The 27,499-nt window shown below is 42.3% G+C and overlaps 1 protein-coding gene across 3 annotated transcripts in view; it reads left to right on the top strand.

Annotated features, from left to right (window-relative positions):
- The window catches only part of LOC139765460 (uncharacterized), a 244,742-nt gene that overhangs the window by 132,176 nt on the left and 85,067 nt on the right, over positions 1 to 27,499 (top strand). Inside the window, exon 3 of one of the 3 annotated variants that reach the window (XM_071692830.1) lies at positions 16,192 to 16,238. The exons of the other annotated variants lie outside the window; for them this stretch is intronic. The gene's annotated coding sequence lies outside the window, so the exon portion shown is untranslated. The remainder of the gene's footprint in view (positions 1 to 16,191; positions 16,239 to 27,499) is intronic. 3 annotated transcript variants of the gene reach the window in all.

The following is a 27,499-nucleotide window of genomic DNA, read 5'->3' as shown; positions in this document are numbered from 1 at the left end:
TCGTGTTACGTTGTTTTGAGGTAAACTTGCAAGTTCTCTCACACAGACTCCTGCATCTTCTTTCCAGCAGGAAATTAATTTTACGAAGGCCTTCATTCACTGTCCCATCTTCATTCCTTTGCCCTCTACCGAGGTTGAATTTCATTAACCATATATCAAATCACCTTTCGAATTTCCCTGGATGTCCTTGTATACTGATGCCAACCCTCGTCCTTCTTTACCTCTCCCATGAACCTTGTCATCATCGGAGAGCATAGTCAGTCATGACTCCAGTCCTTCAGGCTGGCCATTTCCGCAGTCCAAGAAGAACAGTGGTCTCAGGACGAAGCCCTGCAGTGTTCCACATGTGACTACCTCCTGCTTCGTGAATGTTCCTCTGACTTGTCCTTTGTCCCCTTCCAGCAAGGTACTCTATCCTGTGAAGGAGTCCCCCATGTTCCTGCTTAGAGATATACCGTAGCTCCTTTAGCAGCCATTAATTTTTTTTTGTCTACAATGGATGTCCAGGGTCGAGGTCATAGGTTCGAATCTTGCTTGCGGTAGTCTATCCACAGTCAACCCAGCTATTCATCCACCCCTAGGGGCTGGTTGATAAAATGGGCACCTGGCACAGGTTAGGGCATATATATATATATATATATATATATATATATATATATATATATATATATATATAGGGGGTGACTGTATTGTTGATTGGTTGGTAAGGTTATTTAATGTATGTATGACTCATGGTGAGGTGCCGGAGGATTGGCGGAATGCGTGCATAGTGCCATTGTACAAAGGCAAAGGGGATAAGAGTGAGTGCTCAAATTACAGAGGTATAAGTTTGTTGAGTATTCCTGGTAAATTATATGGGATGGTATTGATTGAGAGGGTGAAGGCATGTACAGAGCATCAGATTGGGGAAGAGCAGTGTGGTTTCAGAAGTGGTAGAGGATGTGTGGATCAGGTGTTTGCTTTGAAGAATGTATGTGAGAAATACTTAGAAAAGCAAATGGATTTGTATGTAGCATTTATGGATCTGGAGAAGGCATATGATAGAATTGATAGAGATGCTCTGTGGAAAGTATTAAGAATATATGGTGTGAGAGGAAAGTTTTTAGAAGCAGTGAAAAGTTTTTATCGAGGATGTAAGGCATGTGTACGTGTAGGAAGAAAGTGATTGGTTCTCAGTGAATGTAGGTTTGCGGCAGGGATGTGTGATGTCTCCATGGTTGTTTAATTTGTTTATGGATGGGGTTGTTAGGGAGGTAAATGCAAGAGTTTTGGAAAGAGGGGCAAGTATGAAGTCTGTTGGGGATGAGAGAGCTTGGGAAGTGAGTCAGTTGTTGTTCGCTGATGATACAGCGCTGGTGGCTGATTCATGTGAGAAACTGCAGAAGCTGGTGACTGAGTTTGGTAAAGTGTGTGGAAGAAGAAAGTTAAGAGTAAATGTGAATAAGAGCAAGGTTATTAGGTACAGTAGGGTTGAGGGTCAAGTCAATTGGGAGGTGAGTTTGAATGGAGAAAAACTGGAGGAAGTGAAGTGTTTTAGATATCTGGGAGTGGATCTGGCAGCGGATGGAACCATGGAAGCGGAAGTGAATCATAGGGTGGGGGAGGGGGCGAAAATTCTGGGGGCCTTGAAGAATGTGTGGAAGTCGAGAACATTATCTCGGAAAGCAAAAATGGGTATGTTTGAAGGAATAGTGGTTCCAACAATGTTGTATGGTTGCGAGGCGTGGGCTATGGATAGAGTTGTGCGCAGGAGGATGGATGTGCTGGAAATGAGATGTTTGAGGACAATGTGTGGTGTGAGGTGGTTTGATCGAGTGAGTAACGTAAGGGTAAGAGAGATGTGTGGAAATAAAAAGAACGTGGTTGAGAGAGCAGAAGAGGGTGTTTTGAAGTGGTTTGGGCACATGGAGAGAATGAGTGAGGAAAGATTGACCAAGAGGATATATGTGTCGGAGGTGGAGGGAACGAGGAGAAGAGGGAGACCAAATTGGAGGTGGAAAGATGGAGTGAAAAAGATTTTGTGTGATCGGGGCCTGAACATGCAGGAGGGTGAAAGGAGGGCAAGGAATAGAGTGAATTGGAGCGATGTGGTATACCGGGGTTGACGTGCTTTCAGTGGATTGAATCGGGGCATGTGAAGCGTCTGGGGTAAACCATGGAAAGCTGTGTAGGTATGTATATTTGCGTGTGTGGACGTATGTATATACATGTGTATGGGGGGGGGTTGGGCCATTTCTTTCGTCTGTTTCCTTGCGCTACCTCGCAGACGCGGGAGACAGCGACAGAGTATAAAATATATATATATATATATATATATATATATATATATATATATATATATATATATATATATGAACGAAGTGCATATGAACGCGCACTTTCATAGAACATACAAACCTCCAACAGCCAGAATCGAACCCGGAACCCCTGCGTAACAGGCAGGAGCGCTACCGCTAGGCTATGATCGCCTCTATAGGGAAATATCTATTCGAATACTATGTACCCTTCGTCTTACGTTGGTGAGCAACGGGGTCTACACCGGTCATTTTCCCATCAGCCAGCAGATAGCATTTTACCGAATCTAACTAAACAACGCGATCATAGGGGCGATCATCGCCTAGCGGTAGCGCTTCCACCTTTTACGCTGGGTTCCCGGGTACGATTCTGGCTGTTAGAGGTTTGTATGTTCAATGAAAGTGCGCGTTCATATGCACTTCGGTCATATTCATATACCTCCGCGTTATACAATTAGGTTTCGGTAGAATGCTATCTGCTAGCTATGTGCGCCTGTTGGGAAATGACCGTTGTAGACCTTGTTGCTCACCAACGTGAGACGAAGGGTATTCGAGTACATAGTATTCGAATAGTCATTTTCCTATAGAGGCGATCATAGCCTAGCGGTAGCGCTCCCGCCTACTGCGCAGGGGTCCCGGGTTCGATCCTGGTTGTTGGAGGTTTGTATGTTATATATATATATATATATATATATATATATATATATATTATCCCTGGGGATAGGGGATTAAGAATACTTCCCACGTATTCCCTGCGTGTCGTAGAAGGCGACTAAAAGGGGAGGGAGCGGGGGGCTGGAAATCCTCCCCTCTCGTTTTTTTTTAATTTTCCAAAAGAAGGAACAGAGGGGGCCAGGTGAGGATATTCCGAAAAAGGCCCAGTCCTCTGTTCTTAACGCTACCTCGCTAATGCGGGAAATGGCGAATAGTTTGAAAAAAAAAAAAAAAAAAAAAAAAAAAATATATATATATATATATATATATATATATATATATATATATATATATATATATATATATATACGAACAAAGTGCATAGGAACGCGCTGTTAGAGGTTTGTATGATGTATATATATATATATATATATATATATTTTTTTTTTTTGCTTTGTCGCTGTCTCCCGCGTTTGCGAGGTAGCGCAAGGAAACAGACGAAAGAAATGGCCCAAACCACCCCATACACATGTATATACATACGTCCACACACGCAAATATACATACCTACACAGCTTTCCATGGTTTACCCCAGACGCTTCACATGCCCTGATTCAATCCACTGACAGCACGTCAACCCCGGTATACCACATCGATCCAGTTCACTCTATTCCTTGCCCTCCTTTCACCCCCCTGCATGTTCAGGCCCCGATCACACAAAATCTTTTTCACTCCATCTTTCCACCTCCAATTTGGTCTCCCACTTCTCCTCGTTCCCTCCACCTCCGACACATATATCCTCTTGGTCAATCTTTCCTCACTCATTCTCTCCATGTGCCCAAACCATTTCAAAACACCCTCTTCTGCTCTCTCAACCACGCTCTTTTTATTTCCACACATCTCTCTTACCCTTACGTTACTCACTCGATCAAACCACCTCACACCACACATTGTCCTCAAACATCTCATTTCCAGCACATCCATCCTCCTGCGCACAACTCTATCCATAGCCCACGCCTCGCAACCATACAACATTGTTGGAACCACTATTCCTTCAAACATACCCATTTTTGCTTTCCGAGATAATGTTCTCGACTTCCACACATTCTTCAAGATTCCCAGGATTTTCGCCCCCTCCCCCACCCTATGATCCACTTCCACTTCCATGGTTCCATCCGCTGCCAGATCCACTCCCAGATATCTAAAACACTTTACTTCCTCCAGTTTTTCTCCATTCAAACTTACCTCCCAATTGACTTGACCCTCAACCCTACTGTACCTAATTACCTTGCTCTTATTCACATTTACTCTTAACTTTCTTCTTTCACACACTTTACCAAACTCACTCACCAGCTTCTGCAGTTTCTCACATGAATCAGCCACCAGCGCTGTATCATCAGCGAACAACAACTGACTCACCTCCCAAGCTCTCTCATCCCCAACAGACTTCATACTTGCCCCTCTCTCCAAAACTCTTGCATTCACCTCCCTAACATCCCCATCCATAAACAAATTAAACAACCATGGAGACATCACACACCCCTGCCGCAAACCTGCATTCACTGAGAACCAATCACTTCCCTCTCTTCCTGCACGTACACATGCCTTACATCCTCGATAAAAACTTTTCACTGCTTCTAACAACTTGCCTCCCACACCATATATTCTTAATACCTTCCACAGAGCATCTCTATCAACTCTATCATATGCCTTCTCCAGATCCATAAATGCTACATACAAATCCATTTGCTTTTCTAAGTATTTCTCACATACATTCTTCAAAGCAAACACCTGATCCACACATCCTCTACCACTTCTGAAACCACACTGCTCTTCCCCAATCTGATGCTCTGTACATGCCTTCACCCTCTCAATCAATACCCTCCCATATAATTTACCAGGAATACTCAACAAACTTATACCTCTGTAATTTGAGCACTCACTCTTATCCCCTTTGCCTTTGTACAATGGCACTATGCACACATTCCGCCAATCCTCCGGCACCTCACCATGAGTCATACATACATTAAATAACCTTACCAACCAGTCAATAATACAGTCACCCCCTTTTTTAATAAATTTCACTGCAATACCATCCAAACCTGCTGCCTTGCCGGCTTTCATCTTCCGCAAAGCTTTTACTACCTCTTCTCTCTTTACCAAATCATTTTCCCTAACCCTCTCACTTTGCACACCACCTCGACCAAAACACCCTATATCTGCCACTCTGTCGTCAAACACATTCAACAAACCTTCAAAATACATATATACATATATATGGGATGGTCTTAATTAAGGTCTCAGCTGCCTGTGCTGTCTCAGCTATCATAAAAAAGAAAAAAAAGTTGTTGCATACGACTTGCTTTCCCCTGAATCCTTGTTACCTCTCACTTAGGTAGTTCTCCTGTGCTTGTTGTCATGCATGTGCTCTCTGATTATCTTTTCCAGTGTTGTACAGACCACAGATGTTAGAGTGATTGCGTCTGTTGTTCAGTGCAATTTCTCTTATCTCCTCCCTTAAAGGCAATCACATCATGTGTCGTTACCTGCTCCCATGGCAATATTCCTTGCCCAAGCGACATACTGTGCAAACAGTCGGAGCGGTGTTTTGAGGGTATTTGAACTTTCCTCCATGAAATATGGAGAGATTTCATGTGGGTGATGGGTGCGGGCTTTCTCATGACCTGGTTATGTCTTTCCCGGGTATATAAATGTTTTCTGAGCTTTCCTTCCCATCCACTGTATATTCAGTTGAAAGAGATCGAGGCGGAATATTCACATGAACTATGTCCTAGCAAGTGTTGTGGCTACAGTGGCCTTCATTGTGAAAACTATCCCACATTTAGTGTTCATCTCCTCGCGTATTTGAACATAATTCTCTGTAACTCTTCCCTTTGAATTTCTCATTCTGATTCAGCTTCTCTCTGATCGATAATTCACTCCTGGTGAATGTAAGGAAAAGTGTTGGATTATCCTTTTGTGTTGTCCACGGTATTTTTGAATGTTTCTCTGTTCCTCCCTCTTTATATTGTAGTACTTGTTTCTTGTCGTTTTCTATCTTTGAGAAGCTAGCTGGCTACTGTGACGTGTCTCTCCTCCCTAGCACATATCTCGAGTCTTCTGCTTTTTGAGGTCTTTTAAGAACTAGATCTCTCTCTTTTAAGATCTATATCTCTCTCTGTTTGCCGTCATTTCTTACCCAGTGACAGCCAGAGGCACCAGAGCTCTGACCCTCTCTTTATAGACTTCACAGCACCTTTCACAGCACTGGTATGTTCTCTTGTCATAGACCTCCAGCTCCCAGTCTGTGGTCTTGAAGCAAATATCCAACTCTTCCCGTCGTCTTCTCTGAACCCCCATGTAGTGAGTGTCCTCTGCAACATCTTGAAAATCTTGCATCACCCGTTGGCGTATAAATGACCTCTTAAGGCTTCATATTCAAAAACCTGCATCATCAGTTTGTGTATGACTATCATCATTCACACTTCCACTCTGAAAACAAAAAAGTTGCATTCGTATCATTTTATCAGTTCATTTTTTTTTTTCTGCTCGGTGGTCTGCTGTATACACTTGAGTGATATATCATCATGGTTCTGTCTCCATGCGGATGTAGATTCTCCAACACATTTCTTTGTAGCTCAGAACACTCGCCCATTATCAAGACTTTATCATCCGTGAAGACTGAATGTCTCTGCTTCGTTCCCCGTCCCGACTGTAGCTTGTTTTCATTCTTCAATTACACTGGATCATTCGTTAATAATTGTAGGTTAACGTTACCATTATCGTTATCTTTCCTGTGTCACTTCTTCCCAGTAATATCCTGCTTGATGGGGTCGTCCAGCGATAGTTCTTAGAATCTTGGGTTGTCTTTCATTAAGAGAGCCAGTCCCCCGTCCCCCATTGTTCAGGATACGGTCGGTAATGTCTCGTGAAAACATCTCCACGTGAGGTGTGAAGGAAGGACAGTGATGGTCCATGTGTCTGTGGTAGACATTATCGGCTTGATTCTTCATTTTCAGATCTCACTCGAGTGTTGTTGCGTCAGTCGACCATTGTTTCAGTGTGTGTGTGTGTGTGTGTGTGTGTGTGTGTGTGTGTGTGTGATTACCTCTGCACTATACAGAGGGCGCGCTTTGTCTTCACTGGGCCCATCTGTCGACATTCAGGACGATACAGTTTAGCTGATACAACTGAATTTAAACAGCAGCAGACGACAGGGACCTAGCGAGGCTGTTTGTGATAGTGGAGGAGAACAGAAACTTTTGGATGAATTAGGTGGGAATAGAAAGTCGAACAGATTCTTTTAAAGAGGAAAACCTGTACATTGTTCTTGTAGCTAAGGAGGTGCAACTACTCTCACGTCATGGGTTTGAAACGAAATATTTTTCAAGTTTATGATGCTCAAACATATCTATGGTACTGCTTTCAACTGCAATATTTGGTAAATCATTCCGGATGTTAACAGCCCTGTTGAGGAAAGAGTTTCTCGTGTTATTCGAGGCAGAACGTTGGTTCACGAGTGTATTTCCCTAACTATTAGTGAACTCGAACACATCTCTCCTTAAGAAGCTCGTAGATCGAGATAATCGAAGCCTTTAATGATTTTGAACACCTGTGTTAGATCACTTCTCAACCTTCTCTTTTTAAAGCTATATAGATTTAATTCGTTTAGTCGGTTCTCACAGGATTTGTTTCTCTGGTTGGGAATCATCTTGGTAGCTCGAGGCTGGACTTTTTCCATTCTGTTCATGTCTTTCCTCAACACAGTGCTCAAGATGGAGACGCATCAGTGAGTTGCAAAGAGTGAAGATGATTTCCCGAGGCTTGAATTCGAAGGTGCTTCCTATTAATTCAAGAATTTGATTCGTCCCGTTTTCGTTCCGTTTTACTATTTTCTCTGCACAGTTCACGTGGCTTCAGGTCGCCAGAGAATATTGCACCCAAGTCATTTTTCCCCATCGAGCTTCTGTCGCTCAACAAAATCCATACTGTAGCTTGGCTTGTCATTTCTACTGCCGATATGTTAAACTGTGAATTTATCACTAGTGAATATCATTTGCCACTGTCAGCCTAGTCCATCAGTTCTTTATGTTAGTCTGAAGCTGCAGGCGTTCAGTTTCTGTTGTACATGGATTTCCCAAGTCAGTATCCTCCGGGAATTTAGAGATCTTACAGTGAATCCTGTATATGAGAAAGAGACGCATCCCTGTGGCACACCACTTGCTTCATCTAACCATTCAGAGGCTTGTCTGTTGATCTGTACACTTTGTTCACGTCCAGTCACTCACTTTCGAAGGTATGTCACCACCCAAACCGTGTTTTCTAATTTCCTTCAAAGTAAACTTGGCTAGTCGGGACACTGGTTTAAAAGCCCTCTTAACAGTCCGGGGTTACGACGGTCTTCACCGGGACGGTATGTGTAGCTGACGATGTCTGACGACTTCTGACGATCTTCCTGAGGGAGGATGTGATGACTGGCTGACACTGGTAGCGTCTGTGTGTGTGTGTGTGTGTGAAGTGCGTGAGACGCGCGTACCTCTGGGATGATGCTGGGCCGTGTTTAGACTCGGCCAGGTGTTTACTCACGGCAGGTGATGAATACGTCGAATAATTTTGTGCTTCTTACTTCAAGACTTGGAGGAGGAATTATTGGTTGATGACGCAGGATTTGTATATTATTTCACGCTGGTGAAGGAGGACCTTGTGGCAGCAGGTACGTATTTTTGATGTGGTTGGCTCCCGTCGCGGACAGTGATTCTCTTCGAGGCCAGGCCTGGAAATGAGATGTTAACAACACCTGGAAAGATAGAGAAGTGGAGACAAAAGAGGAAACCACCTGAGAGTTTTGGAGGAAGTGGTAATTGGCCTGTTTAGAAAACGGGTTGGTCGTAGGTGAGAGGGAAGACTTCAGAAAGTAAAGAGTTCCTGGGGTTATCTGTGTGTGTAGAGAGAGAGGAACAGACATCATAACTGGGACGCACAAACTGCCGGTTCCGGGATGCAGAAGCAAGATGTGTGGTATGAGGTTGTAAACTACTGAACAAAGAACAAGTTTTTGTTGATTCTTTTTATTTTGTATAATTTGTTGCACGATGCCGTCTCCTGTCTGTGTGCACGACAGGGACGCGAAATTGTTTCGCGAACGGTCATGTGGCAGGAGGCTCTTTGTGGTGGGTGACGGTGGGCCATATTCCCCGCGGTGACCAGTGCAGTAAACATACTGTTGCCTGCCGTGTACCGGTATGTCACGAGTCGTAACATCTTGCCCTCCCTCATGCCACACGCCTGGAAGCCATGTAAGGAATACTGAGCCAGGAGTTGCAGTAAGGTCCATCATCGCAGACGTCCCGAGAGGATCGTGTAGTATCGATGTTATTGATTGTGAACAACTGGAAAACCCTGGTTGAAGCTGATTCAAGACGTGACGAGAGTGGACAATAATGTCTCGTGAGCAGTGTAGTGTTGTCCAGGACTATTTCTGTCCGGGTGGACATCATTATCACTGGTGGGTAAAGACGTGAGTGCAGTTCGTGTCGGCTGTAGCAAGTCCTCGCTGGCTGGGTGTTGGATGGGAGATGATCCGTTTGGGGATGTGGGCCGTTGGGATCACTACCTACCTACCCATCCAGCCAGGAAGTTATCGTCTACGTGGAAAACGGCATAGACGCTAAGCTGACAACTTAACTTCAGGGATGTCATTGTGGCGGTCTGTCAACGAGGGTCTTCGTCAAGAAATGGGAGTCCCGGATTGGTGTGATCCCTGGTTGGGAGTGCGTCCACCCGAGCAGGGAGTGTGTGTGTGTGTGTGTGTGTGAGGACGGGGCTTCTCCTCGGCTGACACACAGGTACAGACCACCTGAACACGGATGTCCCCCATCGTCATATGTGGAAGCTGGAGGTAGTTTATTATAGCCAGGCGGTGACCTTGACGCTGGCTGGAGGCAGGAACCGGGGATGGTGGTGGGAGGGTGGTGGGGGGGGGGTTTGCATCCCGGTACAAGGCCGAAGGTGTGGACGTGGCGAATTCCTCCTTCTGTACCCGGTATACATCTTGTGCAGACAGATGTATGATGCATTTCTTGACCTACACTCTTGAGGTAGGTTACCGGGTGGCATGACGTACCGTGATACCGGGGTGGGTTACTGGTTGGCTTGACCTACAGTGATACCGGGGTGGGTTACTGGATGGCTTGACGTACCGTGATACCGGGGTGGGTTACCGGATGGCTTGAAGTACAGCGATACCGGGTTGGGTTACTGGGTGGCTTGACCTACAGTGATACCGGGGTGGGTGACCAGATAACCTGGCACGCTGACGTGTAGATACCGGAGTGGGTTACCGGATGGCTTGACCTACAGTGATACCGGGGTGGCTTACTGGTTGGTCAAGTATGTTGGCCACGATGTTCCCTCATGACGTAGGGCGCGGGTGATCATGGCTCTTCTTCCTGCTGGGTGTTTTATAAATATTTTGAGGGCAAAATGTGGTGTGAGGTGGTTTGATCGAGTAAGTAATGATAAGGTAAGAGAGATGTGTGGTAATAAAAAGAGTGTGGTTGAGAGAACAGAAGAGGGTGTTTTGAAATGGTTTGGTCACATGGAGAGAATGAGTGAGGAAAGATTGACCAAGAGGATATATGTGTCAGAGGTGGAGGGAACGACGAGAAGTGGGAGACCAAATTGAAGGTAGAAAGCTGGAGTGAAAAAGATTTTGAGTGATCGGGGCCTGAACATGCAGGAGAGTGAAAGGCGTGCAAGGAATAGAGTGAATTGGAACGATGTGGTATACCGCGGGTCGACATGCTGTCAATGGATTGAACCAGGGCATGTGAAGCGTCCGGGGTAAACCATGGAAAGTTCTGTGAGGCCTGGATGTGGAAAGGGAGCTGTGGTTTCGGTGCATTATTACACGACAGCTAGAGACTGAGTGTGAACGAATGTGGCCTTTGTTGTCTTTTCCTAGCGCTACCTCGCGCACACGAGGGGGAAGGGGGTTGTTATTTCATGTGTGGCGAGGTGGCGATGGGAATGAATAAAGGCAGACAGTATGTATTATGTACATGTGTATATATGTATAAGTCTGTGTGTATATATACATATGTATGCGTTGAGATGTATGGGTATGTATATTTGCGTGTGTAGACGTGTAGGTATATACATGTGTATGTGGGTGGGTTGGGCCATTCTTCCGTCTGTTTCCTTGCGCTACCTCGCTAACGCGGGAGACAGCGACAAAGCAAAATAGATAAATGAAATATATATATATATATATATATATATATATATATATATATATATATATATATATACGAATAAAGTACATATGAACGCGCACCTTCATAGAACATACAAACCTCCAACAGCCAGGATCGAACCCGGGACCCCTGTGCAAGAGGCAGGCATGCTAACCGCTAGGCTATGGGACTGTATAATAGGAAACAACTATTCGAAATACTAAGTACTCGAATACCCTTCGTCTCACAATGGTGAACAACGGGGTCTATCGGTTGTTTCCGAACAGACGCACATAGCCAGCTGATAGCTATGTGCGTCTGTTCTTGTCCTGTTCTTATACTATATTTATGTTGCTTAAGTCTAACAGAAAGATCCATACCATACAATTTCTACATGGCACTTTATGTATGCATCTAGGAGAACCTTCTGATAAGTTCCTTATTAAGATGTTCTTTATAGTATTATTGTTGCTGAAGGCAGCATTTGCATTAAAAGATTTAAGCAACATGGGAAGTGAAGTAAAATCGTTATCGATAGTGAAAACTAAAAGATTTTACGTGTCAATGGGAGGTTTGGGCGCAACCCTATAAAACGATTTCTTTGCTAACTTACGGGATTTATCAATGAAATATTTAGGGTACCTTAACTTAGATCCAATAGAATATATCTTCTCAAATTCATAGGAATATATATATATATATATATATATATATATATATATATATATATATATATATATATATATATATATATATATATAGATAGATATGGGGAGGTAATAACAAGTAGTGGTGATGTGAGAATGAGATGGAGTGAGTATTTTGAAGGTTTGTTGAATGTGTTTGATGATAGAGTGGCAGATATAGGGTGTTTTGGTCGAGGTGGTGTGCAAAGTGAGAGGGTTAGGGAAAATATATATATATATATATATATATATATATATATATATATATATATATATATAGATATGGGGAGGTAATAACAAGTAGTGGTGATGTGAGAATGAGATGGAGTGAGTATTTTGAAGGTTTGTTGAATGTGTTTGATGATAGAGTGGCAGATATAGGGTGTTTTGGTCGAGGTGGTGTGCAAAGTGAGAGGGTTAGGGAAAATGATTTGGTAAACAGAGAGGAGGTAGTAAAAGCTTTGCGAAAGATGAAAGCCGGCAAGGCAGCAGGTTTGGATGGTATTGCAGTGGAATTTATCAAAAAAAAGGGGTGACTGTATTGTTGACTGGTTGGTAAGGTTATTCAATGTATGTATGACTCATGGTGAGGTGCCTGAGGATTGGCGGAATGCTTGCATAGTGCCATTGTAAAAAGGCAAAGGGGATAAAAGTGAGTGCTCAAATTACAGAGGTATAAGTTTGTTGAGTATTCCTGGGAAATTATACGGTAGGGTATTGACTGAGAGGGTGAAGGCATGTACAGAGCATCAGATTGGGGAAGAGCAGTGTGGTTTCAGAAGTGGTAGAGGATGTGTGGATCAGGTGCTTGCTTTGAAGAATGTATGTGAGAAACACTTAGAAAAGCAAATGGATTTGTATGTAGCATTTATGGATCTGGAGAAGGCATATGATAGAGTTGATAGAGATGCTCTGTGGAAGGTATTAAGAATATATGGTGTGGGAGGCAAGTTGTTAGAAGCAGTGAAAAGTTTTTATCGAGGATGTAAGGCATGTGTACGTGTAGGAAGAGAGGAAAGTGATTGGTTCTCAGTGAATGTAGGTTTGCGGCAGGGGTGTGTGATGTCTCCATGGTTGTTTAATTTGTTTATGGAGGTGAATGCAAGAGTTTTGGAAAGAGGGGCAAGTATGAAGTCTGTTGGGGATGAGAGAGCTTGGGAAGTGAGTCAGTTGTTGTTCGCTGATGATACAGCGCTGGTGGTTGATTCATGTGAGAAACTGCAGAAGCTGGTGACTGAGTTTGGTAAAGTGTGTGAAAGAAGAAAGTTAAGAGTAAATGTGAATAAGAGCAAGGTTATTAGGTACAGTAGGGTTGAGGGTCAAGTCAACTGGGAGGTAAGTTTGAATGGAGAAAAACTGGAGGAAGTGAAGTGTTTTAGATATCTGGGAGTGGATCTGGCAGCGGATGGAACCATGGAAGCGGAAGTGGATCATAGGGTGGGGGAGGGGACGAAAATTCTGGGAGCCTTGAAAAATGTGTGGAAGTCGAGAACATTATCTCGGAAAGCAAAAATGGGTATGTTTGAAGGAATAGTGGTTCCAACAATGTTGTATGGTTGCGAGGCGTGGGCTATGGATAGAGTTGTGCGCAGGAGGATGGATGTGCTGGAAATGAGATGTTTGAGGACAATGTGTGGTGTGAGGTGGTTTGATCGAGTAAGTAACGTAAGGGTAAGAGAGATGTGTGGAAATAAAAAGAGCGTGGTTGAGAGAGCAGAAGAGGGTGTTTTGAAATGGTTTGGGCACATGGAGAGAATGAGTGAGGAAAGATTGACCAAGAGGATATATGTGTCGGAGGTGGAGGGAACGAGGAGAAGAGGGAGACCAAATTGGAGGTGGAAAGATGGAGTGAAAAGGATTTTGTGTGATCGGGGCCTGAACATGCAGGAGGGTGAAAGGAGGGCAAGGAATAGAGTGAATTGGAGCGATGTGGTATACAGGGGTTGACGTGCTGTCAGTGGATTGAATCAAGGCATGTGAAGCGTCCGGGGTAAACCATGGAAAGCTGTGTAGGTATGTATATTTGCGTGTGTGGGCGTGTGTATGTACATGTGTATGGGGGGGGTTGGGCCATTTCTTTCGTCTGTTTCCTTGCGCTACCTCGCAAACGCGGGAGACAGCGACAAAGCAAAAAAAAAAAAAAAAAAAAAAAAATATATATATATATATATATATATATATATATATATATATATATATATATATATATATATATATATATATGAAGACTAATAATGATGTAACCCTGTTATGTATGTAGCTGACTGGACCTGGCAAGTGTCTGTCTGGTGGTGGAGTTTTTATGAATTGTTTCTCCCAGGTGGTGAGGTGAGGGTGTGGAGGAGGACCATATATCATTGTGTAGTGTAGAGGTATTCTTTGTGACGCACGTTGCCATCTCTCCTGGGGAAGGCAGGGGCGTGGGTGAACACAATCCTCTCTGTGTGGTGAAGGGAATGTCTTGGAGATAATGGTAGGTGTGTCACAGTGGTGGGTGTGGCACAGCGCCGTGTATGTGGAGTTACGGTACGGAGGCGAGACGTGGTCTGGCTGTTGTTATGTGAGGTGTTGACCCTGGGCAGGAAGGGCAGGGCCGCTGCTGGCGAGGGCCAGGTGCTGGTGGGACAAGTGTAGTAGGTAGTCTGATGAAATTTCAAGCCCCTCCTCACGTCTTTGCTGTGGTCTGTGGATGTTGTTTTACGTTGTTGGCACGTCAAGTTGAGGACACCTGAGGAGGCCTGATGGTAATGATTCCAGTCTTAGAGCTGCTGGTCAGTGAAGATCTGTCTCGAGATCAGAGTTTGTGACATCCTCTCCAGAGCGAGGCTCTTGTGGGGATCTGCATCACCTGATTTGCCACATTTTCCCAGGCTTGTTGTCTGGTGGCGATTGTTGTCTTAAGGAGCGGTCGATTCTAGGAAGAGTGGTGTAGACATTGGTCTGAGGAGTTTTTAAGCGGATGCGTTAATTTTGTGAGACATTATACACTCATAATAGTTCGATCTTTTTACATTTGAAGTTTGTTTGTCTTGAACGTGCTTTCCTTGTATATTACTGAGTAGCCGTCCAGGTTGTAGTGGGTGGTGATAGTGGATGAGGTTTGGATGCAGTCCAGCGATGGGGGCCTGCTGTTACTTGGCAGTTTGTCGTACGTAATGAGAATCCTGAAGTTAAGAGGGAGGAGGGTCCCACTGGAGTCTCAGCCGTGAGCCTCGCCTCGCCAGGCTGGCCTGGGACGAACTGGTTTTTGGTCGTTATCGTCGAGTCATGCAAAAAGCAAATGTCACATTGTTCTGCCTTCAGATACCACTACGTATTGGGCCGCACGAATGACACTTGAACTCCAGCCATTCCTTAAAGCGTAGTAGGTGTGTGTGTGTGTGTGTGTGTGTGTGGCGTTTACTGTGTGTTATTTGTGCATACGAGGAGGGAGATTACACATGTGGGGCCTCGTCTCGTATCTCTATTTTCTCAATGAATTTTCCAGTAGTCATTACCTTTACTTGCTTAGCTTGTTCCACTAATCCACAAATGTTGTTGAAGAAATGCTTCCACGCGTCCCTTCTGTCCACCTCCCTTGCCTAACTCTCAGTTGTTCCCTGTTGTTCTAGCTTCTCCTGTAGTATCCAAGAATTGTGCTATGTTACGTCGTCATAGCGTTTTGTAAAAACAGTCATGTATGTAGTTATCTTTTGTCTACTTACCATTCGTGTCTTCCAGTGTAGGCAGATAAGGGCCTCCCCTTTCCCTTCGTAGCTCGTTCCATTCAAATCAGGTTCTACTCTAAATTCTTTTAGACCCTCTTCAGCAATTCGGTGTGGCCTTTGAAATAAGGGGTTAGGCTATTGCAGCAATATCCCGGTTTAGGACGAATTTATGATATCAGTATCTTCCTTAAACATCTCACCGTTCAAAGTCTTAACTCGGGGCAATGTGGACATTGATCATGACATAGTGTGCTAACCTCACAGTCCCCAAATTATCTCTCTGGTCACAAGTTCGGCGTGACACAGGCTTCTACTTGATCCCTCTCTCTCTCTTTCTCTCTCTCTCACACATACACACGCTCCTTGTAGTCTGCATCCTCCAGTACGATGCTCATTTAATTGTCATTGTAGACCCCCCTCTTGTCACGACTATCCATCTGCCAGTATTACATTCCAACAACCCATTTGTTTACCCGCTGCTGTATCTTTTCTAGGTCACTGTGTAGTGTTCCGCGGTCCCGGATGTTTCGTATTTCATAATTTCAGCATCATTAGCAAACACATCAGAAGACCATTTTGAGGGTCTGTCCTAAGAATAATGTGTTACTCACCCCAGGTACAGAAGGCGAAGTAGGTCCAGGTGAAAGTACTGTCGTCCGGGAAGTGAGTGTTGATTTGCTTGCGTAGTAGTCAGGCCAGAGATACTTTCACTTGTTGAAAGGTAATGGTTCGCTTATCAAAAGTTTGTCATCTTTGTCCCCTTCATTGCCATATATGTATGGACTTTTTAAAACACGTAAAAAAAATTTTCCAGCAAGACTTATAGTGAGTTCAGTAGGCTCCATCACATATTGTCAAAATGGTTAGTTTCTCTATTAAGTCCTTTAGTGGATAAGATATCAAATTCTAATATCATGAACAATGTAGATTTAGTTAACAAGCTTAACAATATCAAAGTTAATTTTGATTTTAAACTAGTTAGCTTTGATAATTCCTCACTTTTCACAAAAGTTCCAGTTGATGACCTTTTCGAATATTTATTTGATGTTCTGGATGATTTTTTTACCTGTTTCAAAGTCTATTTTCATTGAACTGATACATTTGTGTATAAAAGACTGTGTATTTCAATTCTCTGGAGATTATTATGCTCAAAAATTTGGTATGGCAATGGGTAACCCCCTTCCACCTATACTAAATAATCTTTATATGGAATTTTTTGAAACAAAATTACTAAAGGATATCTTCTGATGCAGTTTGGTTTAGGTATGTAGATGATGTTCTTTGTGTTTGGCCAACAAATGCAAAATTTACAAACACTTCTCCACTTACTTAACAATTTAGTACGTCCCATCAGATTTACTGTAGAAAATGAAAAAAATGGTATGTTACCATTTTTAGATTGCATGATCCATAGACAAGGAAACAAGTTTAAGTTTAGCATATACAGAAAACCTACCAATGTATGCTCAGATATCCATTATTACTCCTCTCAACATGACAGAGCTAAATTATCATTTCAATCTATGTTCGTTAGGGCATTACGTATTTGCAGTCCAGAGTATATTGATGATGCGTTTGAGAAGATATATTCTATTGGATCTAAGTTAAAATACCCTAGATCTTTCATTGATAAATCCCTTAAGTTAGCAAAAAAATCATTTTATAGAGTTGAGCCCAAACATCCTATCGACACCAAGGATCTTTTAGTTCTCCCTTTTGATAGTACTTTTACTTTACTTCCCATGTTGCTTAAATCCTTTAATGTAAATGTTGCCTTCAGCAACAATAATACTATAAAGAATATCTTAATTAGGAACTCACCAGAAAATTCTCCTGGGTGCATCTATAAAGTGCCAGGTAGAAATTGTGATAAGTTTTATGTTGGGCAGACAGGTAAGGATCTTTCTGTTAGACTTAAGCAACTTGAATATAGTATGATAACGGACAAGAATCAAATGCCTTGTTTAATTACGTTAAAAACTATGATCATTGTATTGACTGGAGTAATGCCATCTCAGTTATTAACTCTAACTCCAGTCCCACGAGAAATATCGTTGAATCTTCTATTATTAGATATACAAAGAATTATTAATATTAGTGAAGGTCTGTACAAATTGGATAACTTTATTGTTGATTTGTAAACAATTCACCCTCTTGTCCATATAATAAGTTTATGATACGCTTGATTGTCTGTCTTGGACAATCACATGTTTACCAAATGGCGTCCTAGCTACGTCTCTTCGTTGTATATCAACTGACTGTTATATTTCTCTCTTGTGTTTCCCCTGATGATGTGATTATTACATGAAAGTGCACTTGGGAACTTATCGTGTTTCTTTTTCCCGTGATCTCATAGGAATATACTTGATCACGCGCAAAATTGTGATCCTTTCCAATATATATATATATATATATATATATATATATATATATATATATATATATATATATATATATATATGAAGAGGAAATTGCACTTCAGTAGTTCATACAATTTTGTTTAACATGTAATCTTTCTGTACTGCCACCTGATGAGGTGGAATGTCTCCACGAGACAAGTCGTGCTATATATTCAGAAAAATTACCTGTTAAATGAAATTGTATGAATCCCTACTGAAGTGCGATTTCACCTTCATACTATCATCATGGACAAGTGTGATCATCTCATCTCTCTCTCTCTCTCTCTCTCTCTCTCTCTCTCTCTCTCTCTCTCTCTCTCTCTCTCTCTCTCTCTCTCTCTCTCTCTCTCTCTCTCTATATATATATATATATATATATATATATCCCTGTAATCCTTCAGTTACGAGTGCAGTCGTTCAGAACTCCTCAGTACGTGTGGATGTTAAGCAGACTTGATCCTACCAGTGACAGCAGTGGTCTCTTGCTGAACTGTAGTTCCTGACAGTCACTCTCGTGTGTGGTTGTTTCAGCTCAAGAAATACTTGCTTTCGCCAAACTGGCGTTAAGATTAGAGAGAGAGAGAGAGAGAGAGAGAGAGAGAGAGAGAGAGAGAGAGAGAGAGAGAGGTAGGTTACAGCTTTTTCCTTACCTCCTGCACATCAGTTAATTAAGAGATGTGCTACATAGTTTGCATTGTTCTCCTAACATAATTACAGGTATTGCATTTGGACCAGAGGTACCGGCACCTACCAAGAGCTCTTCAGACCTAGATGAACAATAAAGCTTTGCCAAGGATTTTTAAGATCCGGTGTGAAACACACCCCCAAGCGTATATGACACGATCTCCCAGTTGGCCCCAGCCATGTAAACGTGCAGTGATGTTAAGCTGATCTAGATTTCTTTCAGGAATCACTTGTTGAAAGCATTTGCTGGACTTAACGATCTTAAGTCAGTGTATATTACAGTCAGGTGTGATACCCCGGTATGTTCTGTTGTCGTCATAGTTGGCCTCTGGACAGACGTATCACAGAACGGCGTTGAAACAAGACCTAGGTTGAAACGTGGTGTTTATCATCAACATTTAGCTTTTAAGTCCATCTTAGATATCTTTGTAGGGTAAGAAGCAAGCACATACTATGCTTCTTGCTACTGAGGGAATAGATTGCTTGCCAGCCTACAAAGATTTTGTATCCACTCTCCTCGTGTCGATGACGAAATTCATCGGTTCTTTGAAACCTGTTGGAACCCTCAAGAAAAGTTACTAACTGAAGGCATTATGTGATGGAGGACCTCGAGCCTTCCATCTTGATAAATGAGACAACGAAGAACATAGGTAGTGCCTCTGATTCCTCACTGATGTTTGTGGTATCCATTGAAGCACGGAGAAGTAACGTAGGAAATATATTTAGCATAAGAAATTGTTTTCCACTTCAGGAGAACAGCTGTTATCATCATACCCTTGTTACGAGAGGAGACTTGATCCGGGATAGCCAATGGGATGGCCTGAACTGTGAATCATATGTATGATCGTAGCCATGTAGAATCTGCTTGTCTCCTGTGTAGTGGCAAACTGTTACATGGAGGCCATCATGGAGGTGGAGGCCAACATGGGGGTGGAGGCCAACATGGGTGTGGAGGCCAACATGGGGGTGCTTTGTGTCTTGTGTTACGATATCCTGTGTTGATGACGAAATTGCCTTTTGTATATCTTTTTCTTGTCGTACGTGTTCGAGTGACTCTCCTGTTGTTATGAGGAGCGAAATCGTGTGTACAACATCTGCAGTGAGTATTTCTCGACAATATCCTTTTCCTTTTTGATAGACAGGCGCATATCCAGGATTTAGCCACGGAGATGGAGTGAGTTAGGGGGTGAATCATGAACTTTCATTGGTGGGGAAGATTTATGAACTTTCATGGGTGGGGCAGATTATGAAGTTTCATGGATGGAGGGCGAATTATAAAGTCGTGGATGGGAAGCGAATTATGAACTGTCATGGGTGGGGGCGAATTATGAGGTGTTATATATTATATTATATTATTATACTTAATTGCCGTCTCCCGCGTTATCCCAACCTACCCACATACACATCACACGCACATATACATACATATATCTTTCAACGTATATGCACAGACATATACAGATATATACATATATATACACATGTACATAATCATTCTTGCTGCTTTCATCCATTCCCATCACCAGCCCACCGCACATGAAATAGCATCCTCCCCTCCAGCGAGGTAGCGCCAGGAACAGACAAAGGAGGCCACATTCGTTCACACTCAGTCTCTAGCTGTCATGTATAATGCACCGAAACCACAGCACCATTTTTCCACATCCAGGCCCCACAGACGTTTCCATGATTTACCCCAGCGCTTCACATGCCCTGGTTCAATCTATTGACAGCACGTCGACCCCGGTATGCCACATCGTTCCAATTCACTCTATTCCTTGCACGCCTTTCACCCTCCTGTATGTTCAGGCCCCAGTCGCTCAAAATCTTTTTCACTCTATCCTTCCACCTCTAATTAGGTCTCCCGCTTCTTCTTCCCTCCACCTCTTACACATATATCCTCTTTGTCAGTCTTTCCTCACCATTTTCTCCAAGTGTCCAAACCATTTGAACACACCCTCTTCTGCTCTCTCAACCACACTCTTTTTATTACCACACATCCCTCTTACCCTTTCATTACTTACTCGATCAAACCACCTCACACCACATACTGTCCTCATACATCTCATTTCCAACACATCCACCCTCCTCCGCACAACCCTATCTATAGCCACGCCTTGCAACCATATAACATTGTTGGAACCACTATTCCTTCAAACGTACCCATTTTTGCTTTCCGAGATAATGTTCTCGCCTTCCACACATTCTTCAACGCTCCCAGAACCTTCGCCACCTTCCCCACCCTGTGACTCACTTCCGCTTCCATTGTTCCATCCACTCCAGATATCTAAAACACTTTACTTCCACCAGTTTTTCTCCCTTCAAACTTACCTCCCAATTGACTTGTCCCTCAACGCTACTGAACCTAATAACCTTGCTCTCATTCACATTTACTCTCAGTTTTCTTCTTTTACACTCTTTACCAAACTCAGTCACCAGCTTCTGCAGTTTCTCGCTCGAATCAGCCACCAGCGCTGTATCATCAGCGAACAACAACTAATTCACTTCCCAAGCCCTCTCATCCACAACAGACTGTATATTTGCCCCTCTCTCCAAAACTGTTGCATTCACCTCCCTAACAACCCGGCCATAAACAAATTAAACTGCAATGTAGATATCACGCACCCCTGCCGGAAACCGACATTCACTGAGAACCAATCACTTTCCTCTCTTCCTACTCGTTCACATTTCTATAAAAACTTTTCACTGCTCCTATCAACGTGCCTTCCCCACCATATACTCGTAATACCTTCCACAGAGCATCTCTATCAACATTATCATATGCCTTCTCCAGATCCATAAATGCTACTTACAGATCCATTTGTTTTTCTAAATATTTCTCGCATACATTCTTCAAAGCAAACACCTGATCCAGACATCCTCTACCACTTCTGAAACCACACTGCTCTTCCCCAATCTGATGCTCTGTACATGCCTTTACCCTTTCAATCAATACCTTCCCATATGATTTCCCAGGAATACTCAACAAACTTATCCCTCTGTAATTTGAACACTCACTCTTATCCCCTTTGCCTTTGTACAATGGCACTATGCATGCATTCCGCCAATCTTCAGGTACTTCACCATGAGCCATACATACATTGAATATCCTCACCAACGAGTCAACAACACAGTCACCCCTTTTTTAATAAATTCCACTGCAGTACCATCCACACCCGCCGCCTTGCCGGCTTTCATCTTCTGCAAAGCTTTCACTACCTCTTCTCTGTTTACTAAACCATTCTCCCGGACCCTCACACTACGCACCACCTCGACCAAAACAACCTCTATCTGGCACTCTATCATCTAACACATTCAACAAACCCTCAAAATACTCACTCCATCTCCTCACATCACCACTACTTGTTGTTATCTCCCCATTAACCTCCTTCACCGATGTTCCCATCTGTTCCCTTTTCTTACACTCTTTATTTACCTCCTTCTAAAATGTCTTTTTAGTCTCCCTAAGATTTAATGATACTCCCTCACCCCAACTCTCATTTGCCCTCTTTTTCAGCTATGTACCTTTCTCTTGACCTCCTGCCTCTTTCTTTTATACATCTCCCAATCATTTGCATTATTTCCTTGTAAAGATCGTCCAAATGCCTTCTTCATTTTCCCTAACAATCTTAATTTTCATCACGCCACTCACTATCCTTTATAATCTGTCCACCTCCCACGTTTCTCATGCCACAAGCATCTTTTGCGCAAGCCATCACTGCTTCCCTAAAAACATCCCGTTCCTCCCCCACTTCCCTTAAGTCCTTTGCTCTCACCGTTTTCCATTCTGTACTCAGTCTCTCCTGGTACTTCCTCACACAAGTCTCCTTCCCATGCTCGTTCACTCTTACCACTTTCTTCACTCCAACATTCTCTCTTCTTTTCTGAAAACCTCTACAAATATTCACCTTCGCTTCCACAAGATAATAATCAAACATCCCTCCAGTTGCACCTCTCAGCACATTAACATCCAAAAGTTTCTTTCACGCGCCTATCAGTTAACACGTAATCCAGTAACGCTTTCTGGCCATCTCCTACATACATACGCATACTTATATATATCTCTCTTTTTAATCCAGGTATTCCCAATCACCAGTCCCTTTTCGGCACACAAATCTACAAGAGCTTCACCATTTCCATTTACAACACTGAACACCCCATGTACACCAATTATTCCCTCAACTGCCATATTACTCAACTTTGCATTCAAATCACCCATTACTATAACCAGGTCTCGTGCATCAAAACCACTAACACACTCACTCAGCTGTTCCCAAAACACTTGTCTCACATGATCTTTCTTCTCATGCCCAGGTGCATATGCACCAATAATCACCCATCTCTCTCCATCCACTTTCAGTTTTACCCATATCAGTCTAGAGTTTCCTTTCTTACACTTTATCACATACTCCCACAGCTCCTGTTTCAGGTGTAGTGCTACTCCTTCCCTTGCTCTTGTCTTCTCAATAACCCCTGACTTTACTCCCAAGACATTCCCAAACCACTCTTCCTCTTTACCCTTGAGCTTCGTTTCACTCAGAGCCAAAACATCCAGGTTCCTTTCCTCAAACATACTACCTATCTCTCCTTTTTTATCATCTTGGCTACATCCACACACATTTAGACACCCCAATCTGAGCCTTCGAGGAGGATGAGCACTCCCCGTATGACTCCTTCTGTTTCCCCTTTTAGAAAGTTAAAATACAAGGAGGGGAGGGTTCCTAGCCCCCTGCTCCCGTCCCCTTTAATCGCCTTCTCTCTCTCTCTCTCTCTCTCTCTCTCTCTCTCTCTCTCTCTCTCTCTCTCTATATATATATATATATATATATATATATATATATATATATATATATATATTCCTATGAGTACACGGGGAAAATGAAACGCGAAAAGTTCCCTAGTGCACTTTTGTATAATAATCACATCATCAGGGGAGACACAAGAGAGAAATATAACAGTCAGTTGATATACATCGAAGAGACGAAGCTAGGACGCTATTTGGTAAACATGTGATTGTCCAAAACATACAACGAGCGTTCATATACTTATCATTTTACAAATCTTATCAACAATAAAGTTATCTAATTTGTATAGACCATCACTAATATTAAGATTATAATTCTTTATGTATTCAATAATAGAAGATTCGATGATATTTCTCTTGGTAATAGAGTTAGAGTTAATAACTGAGATGTCGTTACTCCAGTCAATACAATGATCATAGTTTTTAACGTGATTAAACAAGGCATTTGATTCTTGTCCCGTTCTTATACCATATTTATGTTGCTTAAGTCTAACAGAAAGATCCTTACTAGTCTGACCAACATAGAATTTATCACAATTTCCATAAGGCACTTTATAGATGCATCCAAGAGAATTTTCTGGTGAATTCCTGATTAAGATATTCATTATAGTACTAATGTTGCTAAAGGCAACATTTACATTAAAGGATTTAAGCAACATGGGAAGCAAAGTGAAATTATTATTAGAATGGAGAATTAAAAGATTCTTGGTGTCAGTGGAAGGTTTAGGCTCAACTTTATAAAACGATTTCTTTGGTAACTTAAGGGATTTATCAGTGAAAGTTCTAGGGTACTTTAACTTAGATCCAATAGAATATATCTTCTCAAACTCATCAATAAACTCTGGACTGCAAATACATAATGCCCTAAGGAACATAGATTGAAATGATGATAATTTAACTCTGTCATGTTGAGATGAGTAATAATGGATATATGAGCGTACGTTGGTGGGTTTTCTGTATATGCTAAACATAAACTTTTTTCCTTGTCTATGGATCATGCAATCTGAAAATGGTAACATACCATTATTTTCATTTTCTACAGTAAATTTGATGGAAGGTACTAAATTGTTAAGTAAGGGGAGAAATATTTGTAAATTTTCATTCGTTGGCCAAACACAAAGAACATCATCTACATACCTAAACCAAATTGCATTAGAAGGTAAAATATCCTTTAGTAATTTTGTTTCAAAAAATTCCATATAAAGATTACTTAGTACAGGTGAAAGAGGGTTGCCCATTGGCATACCAAATTTTTGAGCATAATTATCTCCATTAAACTGAAATACAAAGTCTTTTATACACAATTTTATCAGTTCAGTGAAATTAGACTTTGAAACAGGTAAATGAATATCATCCAAGACATCAAATGAATATTCTAAAAGGTCGTCAACTGTAACTTTAGTGAAAAGTGAGGAAACATCAAAGCTAACTAGTTTGAAATCGTGTTTCATTTTCCCCGTGGACTCATAGGAATATCTTGATCACGCGCAAAATTGTGATCCTTTCCAATATATATATTCTTTCTTTCAAACTATTCGCCATTTCCCGCGTTAGCAAGGTAGCGTTAAGAACAGAGGACTTGGCCTCTGAGGGAATATCCTCACCTGACCCCCTTCTCTGTTCCTTCTTTTGGAAAAAAACAAAAACAAAAAAAACAAGAGGGGAGGATTTCCAGCCCCCCGCTCCCTTCCCTTTTAGTCGCCTTCTACGACACGCAGGGAATACGTGGGAAGTATTCTTTCTCCCCTATCCCCAGGGATAACATATGTATATATATATATATATATATATATATATATATATATATATATATATATATATAAAGATGAAATTGCACTTCAGTAGGAGTTTAGATAATCTTATTGATACACACAACACGTCTCGTGGAGGCAGTGCGCCATTTCAGGTGTATACAGTTCATAATAAAGTTCCAAAACCCAACACCAGCACAAAGGCTTGTGCTTCCTGTTACCGCCATGCGAGAGCAGCAGACACATGTGTGTACCATAACTTGCAACCTTAACCGTTTCTATGTCCGTTCTATGCTTCCTTCCCTCACGCCGGATACGTAACCTACAGACTCCGTGACCGGTCACGAATCCCCCCCCCCCCCCCCAAAAAAAAAATAAATAATAATGAAAATGGGAAGACAGCAAGGCAGCGTCATATTTCACCACATTTTCAAAATCATTGTTCAAACTTTTGTGTCCTACCGGATGAGCAAGACTGAGAGTCTAGGAAAATTCGTATATTCTTATTTTTGATGTGACTGGTATAATGGGTGTGTATGTTTATACTTATCATTATCAGCGTGTATGATCATTTGTGGTACCAATTTGTGGTACCAATTTGTGGTACCAATTAGAATTCAGCATATCTCATCATTTGCTTCATGGCGGAAATAACTGTAAAGTTGAAAGTTTGTTGTCTTGTAAGGGTGGTTGTAATAATACACTTGTTCCATCAGTCTGACTCTTGCACAAAGTCAGCGCTTATCTGCTTACTTTGGACTCCTGTAGCGGTTAGCGTTCCCGACCGTGACGCATTCACGGGCCGCCCAGGGTCGAGCGCATTGGTTCGAATCGTGTCTATGTATATGCATAGTTTTAATGGGATGGTCTTGATAAGGGCTTCTTCTGTTGCCCGTCGCGTCTCAGCAAACATAAGAAAGAAGAAAAGGAAAACATGCACAGCCGAGGGCTTTGATGATTCGATGAAATTTGATCTTAAGTGTGATAAACGTAAATTGAAATTTAGCGTATATTTGTCAACATCCCATGTTACGTAAGGTTCGTTACCATCGTTTGAAGGATAGCGTCGGTGGATCGAGTTGCCAACAGTCCTTTTAGATTTGCATAACGGTCTACGTTGAGGCTGACGACTTCCAGAGTCTCCATCAGACACACATCATGACTGTGTCCTGAAGTTAACCGACTGGAGCCACCAGTGCGGCAGGGAGAGGCAAAGACAAGGATTGGACGCTCTGATGCCGAGTGAAGAAATGTGATTGGTTAAAATCTAGGCCCACGCTGACACACGTTCTCTGATTGGTTGAAATATACTTCGAGCTATCAAAATTTACTTATGTTAAAGTTCTTGAAAAAGTAGATAGATAGATACTTGAATTGTTACTTGAGTAGAGTAACGAAGTAGTTACTTTACTCCTCTGCACTGTAGCAGTACAGAAAGACAGTTACGATTTTTTTGTTTCTGTGTCGTTGCTTACTCTCGAAAAGACAAAGAGATTTTTCCATGAACGAATTCGGTTCGATAAATCTACACTGCTTTCCGCTTAAGCTGTTCCTCCTTTGCCAGTAGATCATCCACTTCCTCTCTGATCATCGTTCCTGAGAAGGGACACTGGATGTCTTTAGTTATGGAGAGACTGTTGCCGTAGCCACTCCTTTGGAGGAGTTTCAACTGAAACAGGCGTCAGATAGATATATAGATAGATAGTTCCTAGTGTTATTAGTAAATGTTTATGGTAAGTGGTCTGTAGTTCACAGCAATTTCACGATCTCTTCAGGGTAGTGACAGTGTTTACCCTCTACCACTACCATACCGTACCCATGTGTTCGCTGACGTAATGATCATCATTTGAAGCGGCCTCTTTGAGAGTATCTGCTTGCCCCTCGAGCACGCAGGAGAAGGTCCTTCAGGGCCACGAGTCGATAAATAGATTGGGACTCTCTCAATGACCTGGTTATGTCTCTCATCATAATTTCAGTGCTTCCTTGTCCCACGTCGCTGGTGTTATGAAAACACTCCTACACTAATTATTCAGCTCCTGGACTGTGTATCCACGTGAACCCAAGTAATTCACTGGAATCTCATAATTTGGTTCAGCTATTGTTTGATTATTCATTCTTGATGGCTTTTTGGAAAGGGGCTGGAATTTTTTTCTTTGCCACGTTCACAGTATTCTTTTCTTAGTGTCTCTGTTCTTCCCTCCTGGTCTATGTATATGGGTACTTATTTCGTGCCCTTTTATGTCTTTCAAAAGCTGGCTGGATGATCTGAAGTCTGCGTCTCCACTGTGG

Source organism: Panulirus ornatus, chromosome 55 (genome assembly GCF_036320965.1).
Source record: "Panulirus ornatus isolate Po-2019 chromosome 55, ASM3632096v1, whole genome shotgun sequence".
In the NCBI taxonomy this organism is placed as follows: Eukaryota; Metazoa; Arthropoda; class Malacostraca; order Decapoda; family Palinuridae; genus Panulirus; species Panulirus ornatus.
Note: the sequence above shows the minus strand (reverse complement) of the source record. Positions and strands in the feature narration are given on the sequence as shown.